Below are 20,901 nucleotides of genomic sequence, written 5' to 3'. Positions count from 1 at the left end.
GTCGTTTTTTTCGTTAGTCCACTGTTGATATGGTCCCAAAATGCTGCATCATCATGTTGATGTGGCCGGGGACACTGTGGTTCTTGAAAGTCCAATATCTTGAAAACCTGACTGCTGACATGCAAAACATTTTGGGACTTTATCAACAGCGGACGAATATGATCGACTAGTAACATCAGCATTTCGCTGCACCCGCTATAACACCAACTAAACGGTGTATGCGACCAATACAATTTGATTTGATTAAGCTGGATGCTTTTAGGAGACGTAAAGTGGTAAGCCTTCTAAGCTATGGTGTGTCTATGTCTGTTTGTGTTGGTATAGTGGACTGGGTGTAGTGACACGGCTTGTTTTGATACTACTCAAACAATGTTTATGATAGTATTTCTATGAATGGGTCTCTCTGAGCGTGGTTGCGAGTGCAGTATCTGAGGTTATGTTGTCAGCTGTGTTTGTGAGGTTGTTATGTAATGGTTATGAGCTAGCTAAGGCGGTTGTGAGGTGGTTGTGAGGTGGTTGTTGTTTTTCCACGGCCTCTGGGCCTTCCTGTGTGACAGTAACGTGAGGTAAACCCCAGTAAATATGTCTTAGTCCTCCTTCCTCCCATCTAATTCCTCATTACCTCACAGTAGGCTGTCTCAGGGGAGATTTAGAACGCCCCCAAGGCTGTGGTGTGTTTGGCTATGTTTTAATGAGTGTGTGTTAACCCATGCGGTGAGTGTGTTGGACCACAGCGGTTCACTGCGGGAAGCAGCTAGCCCTGCAGCCAGGTGTGTGACTGTTGAGCACATTGCAGGTGACACACTCTCTGGGGTCTTCTGAATATGTGTGTGTGTGTGTGTGTGTGTGTCTCTCTGTGTGTGCTTTCACAGCCCGTTCGTTACACTGGCTTATGTAGGTCCACTGTGTCTCTGTCCTGTTCTATATAGAAAGACTCCATCCAGAAAAAAAACTCACTGACTTAAGTCGACTCACCAATCAAGCCCTATGACAGTGTTCGATACAGATGAGTTAGTCTCAGATCTTATCCACACTAACAGTCTTTGTTAAACGTTTAGAGAGGACCAAAAGAGGTGCGAGTCGGAGACACACTTGTGTGCTCTGTTGATTGTTGATTTGATATTAGTGCATTTGTCTGGGGACTCGGGGGTTTTGCTCATCCTTTCAGCTTTTCTCAGCGTAACTGAACGCCCAGCCTCGTCAATCTACCCTCTCTACTTGTCTACCTGACTGTCTGTGTCTTCACCTTAGTCAACCCTTGTCTTTAAACAAACTCATAAAATCACAGTTTGCTCCCAACACTGTTCAAACAAGGCCTAGGAAAAGACAGAGGGGACCTGAGGGAAATCTGTCAGCCATGTTCACCAGCCCCCATCAGTGGAAGGAATAAGTACTGCAGGATGGATGTTATGATATTTTGAAGGAGAGAGAGGATCTACATTTTCATGTGTGTAGTTGTTTTACAATCGTTGATGTTTTTGTTATTATCAAATGTTTGCTTGTTATTCAATCTCGCAGGCTGATTCCCATCTTTGGAGGGGACGAACTACATGTTCAAGTTCAGCTTTGAACTGCATTACAATAGCCAATGTTATCAATAGCCAATGTTATCAATAGCCAATGTTATCAATAGCCAATGTTATCAATAGCCAATGTTATCAATAGCCAATGTTATCAATAGCCAATGTTATCAATAGCCAATGTTATCAATAGCCAATGTTATCAATAGCCAATGTTATCAATAGCCAATGTTATCAATAGCCAATGTTATCAATAGCCAATGTTATCAATAGCCAATGTTATCAATAGCCAATGTTTTCAATAGCTAATATTATCCAAAAAATAGTCTTCCCGAACATCAAAATTGTATTCATTAGTGCATACCACGATACTACGACCAAAATAAATGTTCTGTTATCTTCTTTTAGTTCATTCATATCATTAACATTCCATGTAACAAGAGCCATAAAGTTTTCCCTGTAAAGCCTTTCTAATGATATTCTGTAGTCTGACAGCCAGCCACGCTGTGTAAGCAACTATAGGCATGAACTAGTGGTGTTGAATTGAGTCCGTTTGCAATATGTGTGATTTCTCCTCTGGCATTGTGTCTTCTACGACAGTGTTTACTGATAATTGAGTAATTAGGTGTAAAAGATAGCACTCCCATGGCTCAGTACAGCTAATCTTACCAGCCCGGGTTCCACTGCAGATCAGGTTTCATCACCTCATGAAGTTAAACACTGCAGTTTAGCAGCAGCACCTCAACGCTTCCCTAAATGTGTGTGTGTGTGTGTGTGTGTGTGTCTGTGTGTGTGTGTGTGTGTGTGTTAGCGGCTTTAAAAATGCTTAACTGTCCTTATGCTATTCACTAAACAGGCCTCAGAGATGAGGCAATCAGCAACAAGAAAGTGTTTACAACTCATTTTCCCCTGAGAAAAGATGATTGTTTGGCTTCACAATTGAAAAAAAAAAGTTAGACGATAATTTGACATTTCTTTTGTGAGTTTCAAAATCGCACCCTGAAAGGAAAGTTGTGGGGCACACTTCATATAGCTAGCAGCCTCACCCGCGTTGGTATTCCAAAGACAAACAACAATGCGTGCTCTCGGCCACAGACAGAGAAAGTGGTCATTCTTTTTTAGTTACAGTGGCCATTGAGGTTGTGAAAGTAGTTCAACATAATGTGCATGTCATTACGGAGTAAAGAGACTTTTGTAAGTCACTCTACTCCCCTTCCTGCTTTCGTTAGGCTCTCAGTTGAAGGGCTATACACACACACACACACACACACACACACACACACACACACACACACACACACATTTACCAAACAGATCAGGCTCAGTCATACCTCTGGCATGGGAAGCCATTACAGCACCATTACAGCACCATTACAGCACCATCACAGCAAACCCACAGAGTTATATGCTGCAGCGTCCCTGCACTCCACTCTTCCTCTTTTTTTACTTTCTTCACCAAATACCAAACTCCACCTGGGCCTCCAACCAGAAGTGGATTCGGTTACCGATGCATTTCCATTTGATTGTCCCAAAAGGGGACTTGAAGAAGTAAGCGGTATGACTACGGGGGATGATATTTATGTAACACACACAGTAATCCCACAGGACTTCCATTCCAAGCCACACCCAGGAGTAGTGGTAACAGGAGAACACCTTTCACAGGGTCAGATTGGAAGAGGTGGGAAAAACAGGAAGGAAGAAAGGTGCACACAGATTAGTTTCACCTATCCACACCTGCTATCCTCCTTCTGTGTGTGTCTCTCTCTCTCTCTATTCCACCTTTTCTTTCTCACTTTCTCTCTAAAGTTAGGGCTGCTGCAACATATCTGACCCATTTGAATATTCGTATCTGCTGTTAATTTGTGGTGTTTTTCTCCCCCCCCCCCCCCCCCCCCCACCTCCCATCGTGTTTGCCTAAGAGTTGGCTCCTCTCAAAGGGGACAGTAATATCCACTGATGTAATGAGTGAGATAGGGATCTTTTGTGCACAGCGTTATAAATTGTCACCGTAATGTGAGTGAGTGGGGAGAGAGGGGAGGGAGAGAGGGGAGGATAAAGCAGTACGGCTGGAATCCACAGTGTTGTGAGAGCCCATACCTTTCAGCTTCATTAAACCAATTTCACGCCGAGGTGAGCTACGAGAGGAAGCTCCGAGTCTCAGCGGCAGCAACAATGGCGCATTGAAGGGACGAGGCGAAAGTAAATTAGGTACCACTTCACAGACGGCAAATTAAAATCTGAAAGTTGGATAGGAAAAGTTGAGGGGAGATGATTATGTCTTTATTGTGCCCCCCAATCTGAGAAAAACCCTCCTTCCTTTTACCAACAGTCTTTTGCCCCCCACCTCCCCAACCCAATCCTCAGAGAAAAAATGATCTATTTCTTGTCTGATAATTGGTTTTGAAGATGCCCCCAGTCAAAGCCTTAGTAAATCTCAAACAGCAAGCTGCGTGGACCTCCTTTCAGACACATCATTTGATTGAGCTTATCAGTAACATTTCATATCCAGGAAAATCCTATCAATTGAACTTTAATGTGCTGCTTATTTCTGTGCAATCATTGACCTCCCGTGGCCATTGAGCTGTTCTATTGGGCAGGGGGCTGGCTGTTTCTCAGTCAGCCCCCTCAGGGTGCAGGTTTTAGCCGACAGACACAGCCCTCTCTGCTTATGGAGTTAGTGTTACTATTTACCATGACGTTACAGGGAAATCCATATTTGTTTGTGTCAGTTGTTGATTTGATACATGTACAAAGTATATCTCTTAAATTCCATTGACTCTAATCTGATATGTAAAGTTCTACGTGACAGTGTTTTTCAGAAGTGTGGTGAGAGACTAGCACTTTGAAACCAGACACCGGGAGGTATCAGATCCATTGGGTGGCTAAGGATCATGGGTATAGTGTGTGTGTGTGTGTGTGTGTGTGTCAGCGTGTGTGCCTTCATGCATGCCGTGTGTGTGTGAATGAGTGTGTGTGTGAATGCGTGTGTGTGTATGGGGAGGTGGATGCTGACAGGGTCTCTCTCTCTTTCTCTCTCTCTCTGGTTGACTGGGTCACTCGGGGCCCCCGGACCCCACACAATGCCCTGGCAGCAGTGTGGGCTTTACTGGGCCTCTACAGAGCAGCGCTGAGCTGCTAGCTTTACGAGAGACAGACGGATGGATCCCTTCACCTTGCGCCATAAAGCCACCAGTCGGGGATAAAAGAGGGCAGGTGTGAGGGGAAGCATTGAGAGCTCACCTGCACCCAGCAGGGAACAGCCTGTAACGGTTTTCTTCGTGAGAAGGAGAGTCGGACCAAAATGCAGCGTGTCGATTGCGATTCATGTTTAATGAAAAAAAACACACTAAACACAAACACTACAAAAACAATAAACGTAACGAAAACCTAAACAGCCTATCTGGTGAAAACACATAGACAGGAACAATCACCCACAAACACACAGTGAAACCCAGGCTACCTAAATATGGTTCCCAATCAGAGACAATGACGAACACCTGCCTCTGACTGAGAACCATATCAGGCTGAACATAGAAATAGACAAACAAGACATGAAACATAGAATGCCCACTCAGATCACACCCTGACCAATCAAAACATAGAAAATACAAAGTAAACTATGGTCAGGGCATGACAGTACCCCCCCCCCAAGGTGCGGACTCCGGCCGCAAAACCTGAACCTATAGGGGAGGGTCTGGGTGGGCATCTGTCCGCGGTGGCGGCTCTGGCGCTGGACGTGGACCCCACTCCATGACAGTTTTAATCCCCCTCCTAAACGTCCCTAAATAGGTTACCCACCACAATGATAACATGGGACAGAGGGACAGCTCGGGACAGAGGTAACTCGGGACAGATGGGTAGCTCAGCCCTGAGAGGAAGCTCAGCACTGAGAAGAAGCTCAGCACTGAGAAGAAGCTCAGGCAGGTGGTTGGATCCGGCAGATCCTGGCTGGCTGGCGGTTCTGGAAGATCCTGGCTGACTGGCGGATCCAGGAGAATCTGGCTGACTGGCGGATCCAGGAGAATCTGGACGACTGGCAGATCTGGGAGAATCTGGCCGACTGGCAGATCTGGAAGAGTCTGGTCGACTGGCAGATCTGGAAGAGTCTGGTCGACTGGCAGATCTGGAAGAGTCTGGTCGACTGGCAGATCTGGAAGAGTCTGGTCGACTGGCAGATCTGGAAGAGTCTGGTCGACTGGCAGATCTGGAAGAGTCTGGACGACTGGCAGATCTGGAAGAGTCTGGACGACTGGCAGATCTGGAAGAGTCTGGACGACTGGCAGATCTGGAAGAGTCTGGACGACTGGCAGATCTGGAAGAGTCTGGACGACGGGCAGATCTGGAAGAGTCTGGTCGACTGGCAGATCTGGAAGAGTCTGGTCGACTGGCAGATCTGGAAGAGTCTGGTCGACTGGCAGATCTGGAAGAGACTGGTCGACACAGACTGGCTGCTCTGGCTGCTCCATGCTGACTGACAGCTCTGGCTGCTCCATGCTGGCAGACTGCTCTGGCTGCTCCATGCTGGCAGACTGCTCTGGCTGCTCCATGATGACTGGTAGCTCTGGCTGCTCCATGCTGACTGGCTGCTCCATGCTGACTGGCAACTCTGGCTGCTCCATGCTGACTGGCTGCTCCATGCTGACTGGCAGCTCTGGCTGCTCCATGCTGACTGGCTGCTCTGGCTGCTCCATGCTGACTGGCTGCTCCATGCTGACTGGCTGCTCCATGCTGACTGGCTGCTCCATGCTGACTGGCGGCCCTGGCTGCTCCATGCTGACTGGCGGCCCTGGCTGCTCCATGCTGACTGGCGGCCCTGGCTGCTCCATGCTGACTGGCGGCCCTGGCTGCTCCATGCTAACTGGCGGCCCTGGCTGCTCCATGCTAACTGGCAGCTCTGGCGGCTCCTTGCAGACTGGCAGCTCTGGCGGCTCCTTGCAGACTGGCAGCTTTGGCGGCATCCTGCAGACTGGCAGCTCTGGCGGCTCCTTGCAGACTGGCAGCTCCATGCAGACTGGCAGCTCTATGCAGACTGGCAGCTCCTTGCAGACTGGCAGCTCCTTGCTAACTGGCAGCTCTAAGCTAACTGGCAGCTCTAAGCTAACTGGCAGCTCTATGCTAACTGGCAGCTCTATGCTAACTGGCAGCTCTATGCTAACTGGCAGCTCTATGCTAACTGGCAGTTCTGAACAGGCGGGAGACTCCGGCAGCGCTGTAGAGAAGGCAGGCTCTAACAGCGCTAAACAGGCGGGAGACTCCGACAGCGCTGAAGAGAAGGGAGGCTCTGGCAGCGCTGGACAGGCGAGGCGCACTGTAGGCCTGATGCGTGGTGCTGGCACTGGTGGTACTGGGCCGAGGACACGCACAGGAAGCCTGGTGCGGGGAGCTGCTACCGGAGGGCTGGGGTGTGGAGGTGGTACTGGAAAAACCGGACCGTGCAGGCGCACTGGAGCTCTTGAGCACCGAGCCTGCCCAACCTTACCTGGTTGAATGCTCACGGTCGCCCTGCCAGTGCGGCGAGGTGGAATAGCCCGCACTGGACTATGCAGGCGAACCGGAGAAACCGAGCGCAAGGCTGGTGCCATGTAAACCGGCCCAAGGAGACGCACTGGGGACCAGCTGCGTAGAGCCGGCTTCATGGCATTAGGCTCGACGCTCAATCTAGCCCGGCCGACACGCGGAGCTGGAATATACCGCACCGGGCTATGCACCCGCACTGGAGACACCGTGCGCACCACTGCATAACACGGTGCCTGTCCGGTCTCTCTAGCCCCCCGGTAAGCACAGGGAGTCTGCCCAGGTCTCCTACCTGGCGTAGCCATACTCCCTGTTAGCCCCCCCCCCAAGAAATTTTTGGGGCTGCCTCTCGGGCTTCCTTGCCAGCCGTGTTCCCTCATATCGCCGGCTCCTCTCTCCGGCTGCCTCTGCTCTCCTAAGTGCCTCCACCTGTTCCCATGGGAGGCGATCTCTTCCAGCCAGTATCTCCTCCCAAGTGTAACAGCCCTTGCCATCCAAAACGTCCTCCCATGTCCATTCCTCTTTACGCTGCTGCTGCTGCCTGTTGACACGCTGCTTGGTCCGTTGGTGGTGGGTGATTCTGTAACGGTTTTCTTCGTGAGAAGGAGAGTCGGACCAAAATGCAGCGTGTCGATTGCGATTCATGTTTAATGAAAAAAAACACACTAAACACAAACACTACAAAAACAATAAACGTAACGAAAACCTAAACAGCCTATCTGGTGAAAACACATAGACAGGAACAATCACCCACAAACACACAGTGAAACCCAGGCTACCTAAATATGGTTCCCAATCAGAGACAATGACGAACACCTGCCTCTGACTGAGAACCATATCAGGCTGAACATAGAAATAGACAAACAAGACATGAAACATAGAATGCCCACTCAGATCACACCCTGACCAATCAAAACATAGAAAATACAAAGTAAACTATGGTCAGGGCATGACACAGCCTCTATCCAGCCAACCCAAGAGGGCCTCTACATTCAGCCTCCTCTCACTAACACCACTAATAGGGAACAGGGGCACTGTCAAATAAGAGGAGAATCCTTACTTGTTTTGGATGGACTGGGATCCTTATTAGCTGTTAGTGCTAGAACACAGCTATACTGGTGAAGAGTTCAGTGCAGTTAACACGGATGTTGACAGTGCAGGGCAGAGCAGGCTGCAACAGGTTGCTGCTAAAAGCTGTAATTACAGTATGATCTGGAGACTCTAGTTACTGGGAGAGTGAGAGTGGTGGGATCCCTGTGAAAAGTGCCAATTCTGAATGTATTTTTAAGAGGCACTTGTTGGAGGGAGAACATGGTTAGGTAACAGGTTGATCAGGAGTCTGACAGGGAAAGGGACCTACAGACAGACTAACTGACAGAGGGTCAGGATTGGAGACAGGAGGCAGGCAAGGTGGCAGATGGGCTAAGCGACAGATAGAGACAGGTAGGCATGGAGTCATGGAGCCAGGCAGTCAGGGAGGCAAGCTGTCGGCGAGGGCAAACCCACCCTGGGTAGCTTCTGCCTTCCCTGTTGGAGTGACAGATGTGTGGTGAATCTTTAGCTCTCCTCACAGCTCCTCACTCCCCAGTGTCACCGCATCTGTCCCCTCCTCAGTCCCCCTTGGCTCAGCCCCCTGCTGTGTAAATGCAGGGCAACAAAAATGAGTTCAGTGGACTTATTGATTAGTCCAGCCTGCACTGGCTAGCTTCATTTAATGACCTCTGGGACTCATTATTGACAAGGCTTTGTCTTTGTGATTTGTTCAAAATTTCACTGGGCACATGGGAACCCTGTGTCTCACACAGTAGGACAATTTAAACAGAACATCTGTAGCCTAGCGGATCAATGCAAAAATGTGCATGTTGATCTACAGTGCAGAACTATGAGCATATTTGAATATGTTGACATGGATCAAGCAGATAAACAAACATTTGGACAATGATAAGTGGGTCATGTTTGTGGGACAACAACAACAGAAAAGAAGAGGTCAGCGTATGCTCTCAACCGAACACAACGTCCTGTCTCATTGTCTGCCTTAAACCCCACTGTAAAAAACATATACTGCCTCGGCCATAGTAGATGGTAAGTAGAATTTTATCCTCATCAGTCTAATCTTCTCAGACGCCTCAATGTTAAAGGGTCTGGACTCGCCGTCCCCCATCCCCTGTCCCTCTCTCCCGCTCAGCCTGGCCCTGGCGAGAGATGGTTTATTTAAATTGAAAATTAGCAAAACAAAACAAGGGCAAGAGGATCCCTGAATGGGGCCCCTTTCTCTGGGAGCTCCTGTGCTGTTGAATAATGCATATGGGAGAAAGTAAACAGCAGCCTCGGGCTCCGTCCAAGGAACAATGGGCCGCACACAGTCCAACCACGGCGCCTGATTTTATTACGGGCCCTGTCATCCCCTCCTCCCTCTATCCATCCCTCCCTCCAGTACCTCCTCTAGCCTGGGAATCGTGGAACGCAGGCTAGGCAGCAGCTGCTGACCGCTACGCACTGACCCAACACACTCCGCGACCTGCAGGATAACTCCACACACACTCCCTCCCAGCCAGCACACACCACCACTGCATACCTCCACTGTCACAGTCTGCATGCCTGCCTACCACCACTACAGTGCATACATATACTCAGTCACACCAGGCAGCAACTGGTTGGCCACATCCAGATGGTGTCTTGTGAGGAAATGTTTGAATTTGCTGAATGTTCGAAACATATGGAATTTATGTTTTTGTTCTTGTCATGAATGACTGACTGACTCATTTAGACTGAGGAAAATATCAGACTTTACCAACTCCAACCCCTATTTCTGAGATCTTGGCTTGGACAGTGCCGGGTCACTTTGGCCACTTGTGAACTTTTCTCTCCGCTAGAACATTCTGTCTGTGTGTGTTCCCTCTCTCTCCGATCAGGCTGGCATTGAGATTCCGGTCTTGCTTCTGGCTTCAGCCTGGGCCGGTTGCCATGCCGACAGGCAAATTGGCTAGCAGGATGAGTAGTGATGTGATGTGGCTGTGGCTTTAAAGTCCCAACAAAGACTGTATTACAACCCAATCTTTGCATAACACACTATTGTTGTCATGTGCTACTGATATTAATCCTCTTCCTGCTGCAGGAGACGTGTATGTCTCTCTGTGGAAAGGTTTTGTGTGTATGTACGTGAACGTGTGTGTATGGCTGGACACCAGAAGTCACACTAAAGATTATCTACAGTCACAAGGACTGAAGATACATACTGAATAAAATAAAGGATTTTGCCATGATTTTGATAGTGAAGTTAATGTTTTAGTCAGTTTGTTGACATTGCTCTCTCTCTCTCTCTCTCTCTCTCTCTCTCTCTCTCCTCAACAATGTTCATCAACAATGTGCATGAAACCTCCATACTCCCCACCTCACCTAAGCAAACATCCCTGGGCCCTAGGCCTGAGACGAGTCTATAGCAGCCTGGCCTTATAGACTAGTCCCTGAGTGTGAAGGGACATAAAGAGAGGTGGAGGGGGGTCCCTGTAGCAGGAGCGCATGACACCGGGCGGCTGCAGGATGTTTGAGTTGGTTGTGTTTGAGTTGGTTTAACAACATCCTCTGACAGTGAGGAGGGGACAGACACAGGCATGATCCAGGTCTTCACCTCTAGTCCATTGTTCCCCTTATCTCATCTACTGCTATCTGGGGAGGGGATGGAATGAGGGGGGGGGGGGGGGGGGGGGCGGGGAGATTTTGGAGCATGGCCACTGATAATGAAGAAACACCACTTTTGTGTTTAGTGTGGACACACACACACACACACACACACACACACACAGACATACACTGCAGCAGCCAGTAGTGAACACGGTGGTATGGGTCAGTGGTCAGCTAAGCTAGGATTGTGCTGAGTCAGTCAGTCGTTAGATGTTCCACTACTTTACACATCAAAAACAACATGGAGCCATGACTTGGCAAATATCCCAGCCTTGGCAGAGAAGCTGAGATTTCAATGAAACACAGGATTTATCCATCTGAAAACCAAACTAAATATGATTCCTGTCAGTGTCATCTATGTCAAGCAGTAAGCGTGTGTTATTTTGTTGTGTGCAGGAGCTCTTAAATGGATTGTAGTGATCGAGCTCCCTGTCTCAGGCTGATGAGGCGTAAACTCAGGTGTATAACACAGGATGTCTTGTCTTGTGTTTCTCTGGCCCCGTCCTGGCGGTCAGGAGAGAAGTGATCCATGGGGGTTATCAGCCTGCAATCCCCACCCCACTCCAGACTCTGGTGCGTGGGTTGGGAAGAGGGGCCTGCACCCCTGCGATACATCACTGTCGCTGTGGGATTCCACATCTATCAAATAAAGTTAGTTATTTGCCTGTGTGGCTCAGGTGACGGTGGGGGAGGGGACTGAGAGGGGTTGGGGGTAGTGGGGTGGAAGCCCAAGGGTGCCAGAGTAACCCTGACCCTGCAGTGGTGTGGTGGGGGAACCAGAGAGTTAGCCAGCCCAGCGGAGGGAGGAGGAGGGAGGCCTCGGCCCCATGGCCTGGCCCCCGCCTGGTCCCTCTGTCCTGGAGGCAGACTGAGACTGTGGGAATGTTTCCTCTCTAACAGGGCCAGCTGGTCCCAGGGGAGCAGTTCCCCTTCCAGGAGCGACAGCAGCAGCTCTCCCACCCTCCTCACCTCAACACAGAATCACAGGGCTGGAAGAACAAGTTCAATCACCATCAAGATCACAATCACCATTGACTACAGGTCATTCTTGAATTGAGGAGGCATTTAATTTTTCTAGAATAAAACAGATATATATTTGGTTACTTCTTCCCATTCCAAATGAACTAATGACAGCTTAATTACTTTAAATAGTCTTTATCATTATGATAATATCAGTGCCACCAGTAGGTGTAGTAACACCAATGACAGTAACACCAATGATAAATTGGTAATTGAGGATTTTCTTAAATGGAGGCCAAATATGCTCAAATCTAAGGTCATTAACCCTTTAAAGGCAATTTACAAAAGTTGTGATTAATCATTTTGCTCACAATTTAATTTCCCTTCATTTAAATTGGGTTACACCAATTACACTTTTTACCTAGAGACAGCAAATTATCAATGGACTCCTCAAATGTATGACATACATACATGTAAAAAGCGAATAATTTTCTTTAAAGACCCGATAACAGTTCGCCACTGCAGGGAATGCTCAAGGTCCTTGTATATATTTATAATGACTGATTTTCAAGGTGGTAACACCAATGACATAAAACGTAGTGATACAGAACATATTATATTTGTAAAAAATGTTTAAAAAAAAGGTATTTTAATAGCCTTTGTTTTTATTGATCTATACAATATATTAATATATACTCTGTTTACTTTCTAGCAATACAAATAATAGATAGCTAACTTTAAATCTCCAAAACATGTCATTACAACTCATCAAGTACTTTAAACAATGCATACACATACAGTTTTGCATTAAGAAGGACTTGATAAACAGTTCAGTATAAACTAAACGACAACTATTTGTCATTTTAAAGTGTTTTTCATGGTCTCAATGGTGAGGGACACAAATGTAAGTAAAGAATGACCCCTACAGCACAAGGATGGGATAGGGTTACAGGTATTTGTCTGCTGGTATGACTTGTAACTTATGTGTTCATGTGTACACACACATACACACACTCACTATAGTACTGTTGTGGTTGATGACAATAAATTCATCAGGAGTGTTTTTGTTCTTGTTTCAGATCAAATATCTCTGGTTCCCACCAATGAGAAACTCAAAAAGATGAGACAATGAACGTAATGCATTTTGTTATTGTTGTTGTGAGAAACCCCAACTCATCTCCTCCTCTAAAGGGGAAGTCTCACTCTTGTGCCACTGGTGTCGATTTCCCCTCACAGAGACGAGAGACGGACATGGCATCACTCAGTTCCCCCTCGGGCTGGACAACAGGTCTTATGTAAAGGAGCAGAGTGGTAGTTTTTCTGAGTGTGTGTGTGTGTGTGTTCACATGTGTGTGTGTCTGCATACATGGTGGGGTAAGAGGTTTGTAAGCTGATCAGGCTGTGTAATGATGTGCTGTGATCATCAACTGTGTCTCATTTCAGAGAGAGAGAGAACTCCTGTCTTACTTCTCTGTAGGAAATATTTCACATATGAATCACCTACCGCTCCCACATGTATTATCCACATCAGGATAGATGGAATAATTAATTACATTCTAAAGCCATTAAACATAGACAGAACAGTTATGCATTTTAATGATCATCATCCTTTAAAACAAAATTCACATTTTAATTGATTTAGTTTCCATTACTTAAGTGTAGGAATAGTTTTCTTTTAAAAATACTTCCAATTTTTGAACATTTCTGTCACATAAGACGTATGATGTGTATTGAAACCCCACTCCCATAACTCATTGGGGTGACAGTGCCAAACAGAGCCGAAGACACCACGGCTTGATAAGCAGGATATACGGTTACACCTGCCGATATGTAGATAAGATTACATTTAAGACAGAGGGATGAGTGGTGGAGGTGTAGGAGGTGGGTAAGAATGGGGGGATGTGGCCACTCAGTGATGCATGAAGAACAACATCCAGGCTAGGGTAAGGTTGGGGTTGGGGCCGGGGCTTGGCGGATGGCCAAGGGGTCGCGGGGTTGTGTTTACCTGTGGTAGGTATTTCCTCTGGGAGCTGATAAGACCGACGGAGGGGAAGTTCTGCGTTCCAGGTGAGTGCAGAGGGTCCTGCAAAACGACACCAAACACCATCGACCCCCAACCCATACCTATACCTACCTCTCAGACTCCACCCCTACACACACCCACACACAGATCCCGCCACTCCTCGACATTCTGACACACACCTCACGCTCTGGCACGTTCGCTCACTCACCAAGACACATTAAACACACATGCCGGGCATGGTTTCTCGCAGTCATTCACACCCTCACGGACACATAGGCCACTCATGTTTAGTCAGCCATGTTATACTCTTGTCATACTGTAGCAATGGTAAAAAGGCAATGTAATGGGATTGCATCTTTATAAGATATCCCATACAATTCACAGTATCGCATAATAAAGGTAGGATAGCTTATAGATCAAATCTACCGTTGCTACATTCATTTTGGACTCATAAAGGAATTATATACTGTATACCCATTGATTCTTGAAGAATATAACTTATTAAGGCCCAATGAGCTAGTTCAACTGTTGTACCCCATCAGAACCCAAAATAGAAGCTTGTTTTACTCCAATGTTTGTAAACAAAGAAAATGTAAACAAACACTGTATGGTCTTAAAACATGGTTAAAACTATAATTTTGATACCACAGATGGTCAGTCCTTGTATCAATAACTTTGTCTATGAATTTGAGAGTGGTTACATTTCTCCAGCCCCGCCCCTCAGCTTTTACCAAAACAGTGGTGGGGTGGACACTTTGTTATTGTTTCAATTGCGGATTGGTCTTTTTAAACTGCACGAGAAAGCTTCAACAATTCACAGTCTGACCTGTCGATTGAATAAAATACGTAGACATAAATGATGAATTCTTCCACCCTGCAGGAGTGTCATAGGATTAGGCAGCTGTGGTACGGAGTCCCTCTTAGTTTGTTTGTTATGATTCTGTCTTCCCCTTCCTCACCTGGCCCAGCTCTGAGGCCCTCCCCCCAGGGTGCTGAGAGGAGTCAATGAGCTAGAACATGTTAACAAGGGAAGCCTAGACCAATGTACTGACAGTCATACAGAAAGGGCAGGGAGGAGGAAAGGGCCACTATGACAAAGCATGGTGCAAGAAATTATGCAAGAAATGATAGGGCTGCCCTTTTAGAAGTTGAATGGTAATCAAATGGTCCATTAAATGTTGTGTACCTGTCCTTTGTTGTTGATGGAAACCACACAGTGGTGGCGCCCTGGTGTTTGTTTTTGCAGAGCTTGGTGACAGGACTGGAAGCTCAGGTTCCCATAATAAACCATTCTACCTGACTATGACTAAACTTGACTACATTTAATTTCCTTGTTGTACCTCATTTACTAGAATAGAGAACATGAGCTGGCGCACACCCAGAATTTTTTTTTGTGGAGGTGCTGACTAACGGCGAATAAACTCTGAACTATAAATATAAACAGAGTCGCACACTCCATATACAGTATAAACTCCCAGTAATTTATTGGGTAAATCACCAACGTTTCGGCATCACTGTGCCTTCTTAAGGAGTTTATATTTGGAGTGTGCGACTGTCTTTATTTATTACATTTAAAAAAAGAATTGTTCATAGTACTTCATATACTACATACAGCAAATTGGCCAATGTTGATATTTTTCAGTGTAAAATTTCCTGTGTTGATTCTGGAGTTACATTCACTCTGTAATATTTCAATTAACACTTAGTGGTGTATAAGAACCCACCGGTTTGGTGTTAATAACAGAGTTATCGTTTTACACAGTCCCATCAAAACCACACCCATTATTAGCATATTTCACAGCACGCAGCTGCAGGTAGATTGTTTTAGGTTGTTTTCAATATCTGTGCGTGTACATTGATTTATTAATTAATCTCACAATACACAAAGATAAATAACATTTAAAAAAGAATTCAACGAATCCAATCAGTTAGTTACATTTATTGCACCCGTTACTGAAATGGTTGTTCTGGTTTAAATGGTTTAGGTCGTGGATTTTATGACATCTCCCAACCCTGACAGTCATTCTGAATGCAGGTTGTGGGTAAATAAAACAATCCAACTTTTGGATATCCTAACTCTGACTGGATTCCAATAGGAATTACACATCACTTTGCAAGCCAGCATAATGTTATTTGCAGGCCCGATGTGGCCTGTAAACCAAGAGTTTCCTAACACCACTGGGTTAGGGTTAAACTACGCCATCAACTAGGTCAATAAGTAAGACCTTATTATATATGTAATGTATTGTAATAGCGTTTAATTTTAATGATAACCTTTACCCAGGAACTAATTTGGTGAATGCCACAGGTATTTAAAAGGAAACAATTCAACAACCACATCTCTGTCTATAAATTACTCAAAAAGAAAGAAGGCCCCCTGAGAAATATGCAAATGAGGCTTTATACCATACAGTTTTAAAACAACAACCAAAAATGATTTACTGTAACATTACAGGTGTTAATTTCTTACACTAAGAAAGTGTAACAGCATCAGCACTAAGTGAAGTGAGTCCAGTTTACTCTAAATCAAGTGTTATGTTTTACACTGTATTACGCTACAATAGAGCTATGCAAACACCACAATCAAGTTCCTTTGAACACTTTAAGAGTAAAATGGGGAACGCTGCAACAAAGTTACATCTAAAACACTTTCAAAAGTGTTAATTTTACACCCGTACAGTGGGACTCATATATTCACTGAAAATAGTGTACATTTTACACTTTCAGAGTTGAATGTACACCATTGACTTTGCTATGCACCATCATTATAATACATCGTCCAAAGCAATATGTTTTCAACTTAGATTTCAAATGTTACGATATTGAGAAGGAAATTAAAGTAGGCCCACACTCATGCAATGTGAAATGTTTGGTAAAAAAAAAAAAAAAAACGTTATTTCTGGATTTTGGAGGCATCGTGTGGGTTTATACGCTGGTGTGCCTGTGTGTTACTGTGTGTGTCAGAGTAGCGTGACTGTTTTCTGCTAAGGAGATGAAAGTAGTGTATGAGGTAGGTGTGTAGTGGCACCCCCCACTCCTCTCCCTCTCCACTCCTCCTCTCATCCTCCTGCGCTGCAGAAAGCCTCATTACTCTTAAGGAGCTGCTGAGGTAGCACACGGCTGCCATTGTAGCCAACCCAAACACGGGGCCCTATCCAATCCCTCTCCATCCTCCAGGCCCCCCACTTCAGCTCAGCCCCCGGACCAAATCCCATTTTCAGGCTCCACAGCTGCCCCTGTTCCCCTAGACCAGTTAGCCATGTCATTCTATGCGGCCCTTCAGGGTCGGGCGGGTAGGAAACAGGCCCGTTTTGCTGCTTCGCTGTCTCTGATATGACTCCAGAAATGGAAATGAAGCCATGGATCTTCATTAGGAGAGGCAGGTGTCCACATGAAGCGGGCCCAGGTGAAGGAGCAAGGAGGGCTGTGGAGGAGGGAGGCGTGGGTGGGGGGTGTGTGTGTACGTGGATGGGGGGGGTCCTTAGACCACCAGGCTGTCCCCCATACCACTCCATCCCCCCCACACAGGGTCTCCGTAATGTACGTAATGCACCACCGCCTCTCTACCACCCCACCGCCCCCACCCAGCACTTAATTGCCCATGTAATGAGCTGCAGTGAATGGGATTACTTGTGTGGAAGCACTTGAGGAGCCTGTGCATTGGGGCACCTCCTGCAGGCCCTTAATCTCCAGGGTATACATTGAGGAGGAAGATGCTGTGTGTGTGTGTGTGTGTGTGTGTGTGTGTGTGTGTGTGTGTGTGTGTGTGTGTGTGTGTGTGTGTGTGTGTGTGTGTGTGTGTGTGTGTGTGTGTGTGTGTGTGTGTGTGTGTGTGTGTGTGTGTGTGTGTGTGTGTGTGTGTGTGTAGATGGATAGATCACAGGGCTAAAAGCTTACCTCCTCCTATGCATCTGGCCTGTTTGCCTTGGTCTGCCTCTCCTCTCCTCCCCCCTGAGCCTTTGTTTCCTAATTATTCACCTAGAGAGACGGCCTTCGTTTGAAACCTGTGGAGGCGGATGATGAGGCTCGTTGCTGACCCACGAATCACACAGAAGCATCCTAGAGCCTGAGAAGCCCTTTTGTGATGGGACACCTGTTCTTTTACCATCTCTACCCTGTTGTCTTGATCAAATCTTATTACCAACAGGAAATATATCACATTTTATTTGTGTGGACCACTGTTGGTGATATCAACGTTCCAGAGTTTCATTTACCTCATTGTGTACAGCTATATAAATAAATAAAAGTGGCCTATGAATGGAGTCTTTTTTAACATTTTAAGACTGCTTTTCTCCAGATGGATGTCTTTGTGGAGGTGTGGTGCTGTTTGTGTGTGGGTCCCATTAACAATGATTCCATCCTGCAAATGATGTGAGTAAATTATTGTAAATCCCTACTCTCCTCTTCTCCGTCATCCCTCCTCTCCATGGAGTCCCGGCCAACTCCACTTCTCACGCTGTTTGGTGGTAAAATATTAGCCCCCTCAGTCCCGGTGTGGGGCGGCTGACAAATAGAGGGCCGTTGTCCCCCTTCTCTCTCAGGGCTTGGGGTTAATGATTGTTGTTCCGGGGGGTTAGAGACTGGTGATAGGCCCTTTCTCCTGCACCCCAACAGATGTTGCTGGGATTTTAATGTGGTTATCAAATCAGAGTGCCCTCTGAGCCCTGGGAGTCCATTGTGTGCTGGTCGCATTCCAGGGCCCTGCCGTGGCAACAGGGCATCCTAGGGGCCAAGCGGGGCTCCCGCTGAGTCTTCCAGCAGCCTTCAGCTCTGACAGGTCAGGGCAGCCCCTCTCCCACACCATGCCAGCTCCTCTACCCCCCCTCTACCCCTCTGTGTCATAAAGAGCCCCACACATCCACCCTCTCCTCTCCCACACTAGCCCCTCTGTCACGGTAGTGATGAGTCTTTCTCACAAACAGCCCCACTCACTCACATTACCCCACCCACTGACACTCACAGCCCCTTCACGCACATACGCCCATTCCCAAAATCTATCACCCCCTCGCAAACACATTACTACTACAATGCTACACCACTACCCAAACATATACAGATTTTTTTTCTCACAGCTTCACACTCCCCCATTCTCATAGTGTGCCAGTCACATAATAATTAAACAATCACTCAGTACAATACCCAACCTCACATCTATTAAGGCTACCCCTAAAAGTGGAGATAGTCTGAATACAATATACTATAATCTTGGGGGAACAAACCTCCAGGCCTCTCCTGTTAGAGGACCTCTCCTCTACCTGATGCTGCTGTTGTTAATGTGAGATTTCCTTCTCCAGGGCCTATCATCTCTTAAGGAAGTGTCCCGTTACAACATTGAATAGCAGATTTGGGGCAAGTGGGAGCTTACACTGCCGCTACAGCTAAAAAAAGGTCTGTATGCCCTCGGCACCTAGCCATGTAATAAAGTCTCCTGGGCTTTTTGCATAATGAAACAGACCTTTACCCAACACTCTATGTCAACAATGAGCACACTCTGTTGCCAGTATATGACAGTTCATTTGAAATTGTAAACAGCTTCAGTGTTCCGAGGTGTCACAGATACCTCACTGTGATGAATAGAGGCATGGCACCCATCTCACAGGCGATACTGGGGCCCTGGAGGGCGACCTGGGCTTTCAATCTCCTGCACTGCATCTACAGTATCAATGCCAGCAGCTGTGGGATTGTTTGTACACAGATGCGGGGATGCTTGATGATAATTGCCTCGCAGCTGCACTCCGGGCCTGGAGTCGGCTGGGTTTTTTCACACAGGCTCAGGCTCGTATTGTGTTTGGAGGCGTCCTTGCTCACGAGCAGGAATGTTGGAAACTGCCGTAATTAAAGTATTCTGTAACCCAATTAAGGGCCCTGCCCTTCAGCACCACAGTCTCAACCCCAGTCACAGTCCTACCTAGCCCCAGCATTAGTGACTCGATCCTGGGAGAGCTTTTAACCCTCTCTGTCACCTCTAGTTTCCCAGGAACTCTCTTAGACCAGGGACTAAAGTGTTTAACTGGACTGGTTAGACTGAGAAAGGGAGAATTTTGGGGATTGAATGTGAAGGTGTAAGGGGTTTGAGGTGGAGAGAGAGGGAGAGGAGGACAGTGAAGTGGAATAAATGGGAATGGATGCTCTTTGGTGCAGGGCTGTGAACCAGGCTTCTATTCTGAGGTGACGGAGACACTCATTAGACCTATGATTTATTTGTCACAGAGTGCTATCGCCTCACAGTGCACAGAAGATGGATGGCTGACTATTACTTTGGTGAAAACCTCATATGCCCTCATCATTGGAAGGAAAAGAACAGTTTCGCAGTGTAAAATTGCATCAACAATTTCAAACACCCAAATATAGATTGAGTTTCTGAATTTGCTATTATTGAGGAAAAATCATTTGGAGTTATACATGTAGCCACATTTCTAAATCTATTTCCAAAAGTTAAAATGGCCTTGTTGACATTGTCAATAGTATGACTAATATGTTTGGCAAAGAAATATACATTTGTTTGGTTATTTATGGGAATGGGAAACACAACTCACATCTTTTGTCCAAACCCACCCAAAGACTTGGGCCGGTTGCTGGGCAGTGTATCTGAGCACCAGGAACAATGAAAGGCTACAATAGATGTGCTCAATTAACTGTAGAACACTGCCATCAATTAAGACATCAATTACTAAATTGATTGATGAGGCCAAATGATCCGATTCATTTTATCCATCCAGCGTAAAAATTGGAAGCACCAATATGGGGAAATTAGTTGATGAATGTATTTAAGTATATGGAAATCTTTTGAGCCCAGCGAATGGTAATGTATACTGCTCTCTCTCTCTCCTTTGATTTTCTCAGCTCACAGTTCTGTAGGAAATTAGTTCTTGATAAAAACAACTCACAAATAATTTTCTAGCTCTCACACACAGTCAGTTCCATAAGTGTTGCATTTTTAGGTGGTATTTGTTGAATTACACTATGATTTTTTAAAAACTATTCTTCATTAGATTATACAAAAGTGTTCCTACACACAGCTGTTTGAGAAGGTTTGAATCCTAAGCAACCTGCATACACATTGTTTGAAGTACAATAGACCAACATAGCTACTGTAGTAGGTCAAAGCTGTGTGCTGGAAAACCTTGGTAGAGCATGGGTGGAGTAGGCATTGTGATGCTCATGTGAATTTCCTTTCTTTTTTGGCTTTAAACCAATGCCTAC

At 46.3% G+C, this 20,901-nt stretch overlaps 1 long non-coding RNA gene across 1 annotated transcript in view; it reads left to right on the top strand.

Annotated features, from left to right (window-relative positions):
* Positions 1–15,009, top strand: part of LOC110488761 (uncharacterized) — a 91,743-nt gene extending 76,734 nt beyond the window's left edge. Inside the window, exons 3-4 of the long non-coding RNA XR_002468483.3 lie at positions 11,616–11,756; positions 12,755–15,009. This is a non-coding gene — a long non-coding RNA (uncharacterized LOC110488761). The remainder of the gene's footprint in view (positions 1–11,615; positions 11,757–12,754) is intronic.
* The last annotated feature ends 5,892 nt before the right edge of the window (positions 15,010–20,901 follow it).

This window comes from Oncorhynchus mykiss, chromosome 14 (assembly GCF_057628025.1).
Source record: "Oncorhynchus mykiss isolate SJ-2025 chromosome 14, ASM5762802v1, whole genome shotgun sequence".
Taxonomy (NCBI): Eukaryota; Metazoa; Chordata; class Actinopteri; order Salmoniformes; family Salmonidae; genus Oncorhynchus; species Oncorhynchus mykiss.
This window is presented reverse-complemented; position numbering and strand designations above follow the sequence as displayed.